The sequence below is a fragment of the Myotis brandtii genome, unplaced genomic scaffold (assembly GCF_000412655.1).
Source record: "Myotis brandtii unplaced genomic scaffold, ASM41265v1 scaffold105, whole genome shotgun sequence".
NCBI classification, from domain to species: Eukaryota; Metazoa; Chordata; class Mammalia; order Chiroptera; family Vespertilionidae; genus Myotis; species Myotis brandtii.
In genome coordinates this window covers 6618172-6621382 of record NW_005353538.1, presented here as the reverse complement: position 1 = coordinate 6621382, position 3211 = coordinate 6618172, and the positions used below count along the sequence as shown (strand labels likewise).

General features: G+C 52.4%; 1 pseudogene; it reads right to left on the bottom strand.

Annotated features, from left to right (window-relative positions):
- Positions 1-1716: 1716 nt before the first annotated feature.
- Positions 1717-2352, bottom strand: LOC102255118 (annotated as a pseudogene).
- Positions 2353-3211: the final 859 nt, after the last annotated feature.

The window sequence follows — 3211 nt, the reverse complement described above, 5'->3', positions numbered from 1 at the left end:
TCCATAAATACTGACAAAAAAGTGTAAAATACAGATACAAACTACAACATGAATGAACTTTAAACAGATACTAAATTAAAGAAGCCAAATACAAAAGATTACATGTTATATGATTCCATTTATATGAAACTAGAGGCCCGGTGCACGAAAATTCATGCACTCATGGGGGCAGGGGGCATTCTCAGACTGGCCTGCACCCTCTCACAATCAGGGACCCCTCGGGTAGGGTCCCTAGGCCTGGCCTGAGATCAGGGCCTATGGGGCTTTTCTTCCCCCAGCTGCTGGCAGCTGGCCCCGCCCCCACCGCTGCCACTGCTTGCCATCTGTGCAGCGCTGCCCTCACCTCCCCTGCCACCAGTGGCCTCCCTCTGTGGGGTGACAGGCGTGGGGTGCAATCGCTTGGCTGGCCTGGGCCTCCCTCTGCAGGGCAATCGCTGGCCAGCCCCGCACACTCGCACAGCGTTGCTGGCCTGTGACCTGGGCCTCCCTCTGTGGGGTGATCGATGGCAGGGCCCCCAGATTGATCACCCCCCAGAGGGAGGCCCCACCCACCTGCTGCAGCACCACCAGGTAGCCTGGGCCTCCCTCTTTCTTTCTTTTTTTTTAAGTAAGAGTAATGTTTACTGAGCGATACAGAACTGAGTACTATGAAGGGTTTACCAGGGTGTAAATGCACCATATCCCCACCCCTGCCACCCCCAACACCCAGAGACTACAGTACTTAGAAGTTACACACAATGGCCATAACTGCTGAATATCTGTTTGTAACAAACAAAACATAGCGTATTTATACTGTATCACACCAAGTGATTATAGAAATCCATTTATGTATTGCTTGTATAAAATCTTTTTTTTTGGCCCTAACCGCTTTGGCTCAGTGGAAAGAGCGTCAGCCTGCAGACTCAAGGGTCCCAGGTTCGATTCTGGCTAGGGGCATGTGCCTTGGTTGCAGGCACATCCCCAGTGGGGGGTGTTCAGGAGGCAGCTGATCTATGTTTCTCTCTCATATATGTTTCTAACTCTCTATCCCTCTCCCTTCCTCTCTGTAAAAAATCAATAAAATGTATTTTTTTTAAAATCTTTTTTTTGTAAAAAATATATTTTTAAAAAAAGAGAGAAAGCATAAAAAACATGTGCAGTTGAAAGCCCTGCCAGGACAGCCAGTCTGTAAACATTCAGTGAGTATGTGCTTTGTCAGGGCGCCCGTGCCTCGTGCCCACAGCAACTCCAGCAGTGCCGGCGAGGGTGCACCCCTGCTGCCACTCCAGCCAGGACTGAGCTGGACCAAGTGGGTGGGTACAGCAGGGCCTGGCACTGTGTCCTTCTCCAGCCTTGCATCAGGATCAGAGTCAGGGTCAGGGTCAGGGCTGGGGGCAGGCAAATTGCAGTTTCACTCTGAGTTCCATACTCAGCCTAATTTTAGTTGCAATTCATGGCTTTTCCTGGCTGCTCGGAGGTCTTTGAGTGAGTGCCCTGGAGGAGAGGCCGGAGAAGTGCCCACAGCTGCCTGGTTGGGCGTCTCTCTGGCCCAGAGCCTCTGTCCTGCCTCCTGCAAGCCTGGCCCCAGGCAGAACAGGCCACCCTCAGGACTACTTTGGTCTCAGCGCTTGGTCCTGGGTTTCATCAGCCTGGGTTTCTTCCCCTGGTGTGGCTGATCTGAGTTTCACAAAAAAGCCTGGCCAATGCTGGCTGTGCTGAGCCTCATTGAAGAGTTTTTCAGGCATCAAGGAAGAGCCTTCTGGAACCCTCCTCCTCCTCCTCTTCCTCCTCAAAGCCCATGGTCACTTCTTCTCCAGCTGCTCCAGCAGTGGGTTGCCTTCTGAGTCCGAGGTCTTAACACTGTTGGTCCTGATGATGCAGGTGGGGCAATGCCAGTTGAGCATCAGGATGAGCTGCTGCCACTCCTGCTTCAGCTCCTCCATCTGGGTGTTCAGCTCTGCATTCATGAGCTCTAGCCACTCAGATTCCCCTGCAGAAACTCCGACTGCTCCTTCTTCTTGTTCCAGCCTCAGGCTGCCACCACTTTGTTCTTTTCCCGGCGCCTTTTCCTCCGCTCCTCTTCCTCATCTAGCTCACTTTTCACAGGTTGAGGCCTCTTGCCCAGTTTCACCTCCAGGAAGTGCAAGGGGGTGATCATGGCCCCAATGTTGTGGATGTCAGCGTATTTCAGCTCCTCTGCAGTCAGGGCCGAGCTGGGGAGTCTGGTCAGGGGGCCGAGCCCTGGCAAAGAGCCCCCAGTCATGGAAGGGTCCGGGATCTGCCTAAGCATTATAGCAGGAGGAGTGGCAGTCCAGCCCTGCAGAAGCCATGGGCGGAGGCTGCAACCTCAGGGCCTGGGCCAGGCTGCAGGTGCCATGCCCACTCAGGAGCAGCCATGGCACTAGCCCTGCCCTGCAGTATCCACTGCCGCCAGCACCTCCCATCACAGCCACAGAGCGTCCCTCCCACAGGCTGTGGCTTGTGGCCTGGGTCTCCCTCTTTGAGGTGATCAATTGCAGGGCTCTGCCTGCCTACCTCATCACCCCTAACCACTCCTGCCTACCTGATCGCCCCTAACCACTCATCTGCCTGCCTGATCAACCCCTAACCATTTGCTGGGGATGCAGTGGCGGGGGGGACCAGTCCTGGCCAGGGGCCCTGGTGGTTCTAGTCTCTGGTCGTTCTGGTCTTCTGCTGTTTCAGTAGCTGGGCTTTTATTATATAGGATGTCCAGAAAAGGAAAATCAATAATGACAGAAAAGTAAATTCATGTTTGCCTAGGTTTGTGTTGGGAATGGGGATTAATTGTAAACAGATATGAAAGATCTATTGGAGAAAAGAAAATGTTCTAAAACTGGGTATGGTGATGTTTGTACAACAAGGTAAATGTACTAAAAATCATTGAATTGTATACTTAAAATGGGTGAATTTGTGGTATATAAATTATAAAGTTATTTGAAAAAAGAAAAGATCAAATTCTTATATTAACTTTTATTGTTTTATATAAAACTAGAGGCCCGGTGTACACTCGCGGGGGGTCCCTCAGCCTGGCCTGTGCCCTCTCGCAGTCTTGGAGTCTTCAGGGGATGTCCACTTGCCAGCAGGCAACAGGCCTAAGCTGCAGTCAGACATCCTTAGCGCTGCTGAGGAGGCGGGAGAGGCTCCCACCACCACCGCTGTACTGGCAGCCGTCAGCCTGACTTGTGGCTGAGCAGAGCTTCCCCTGTGGGAG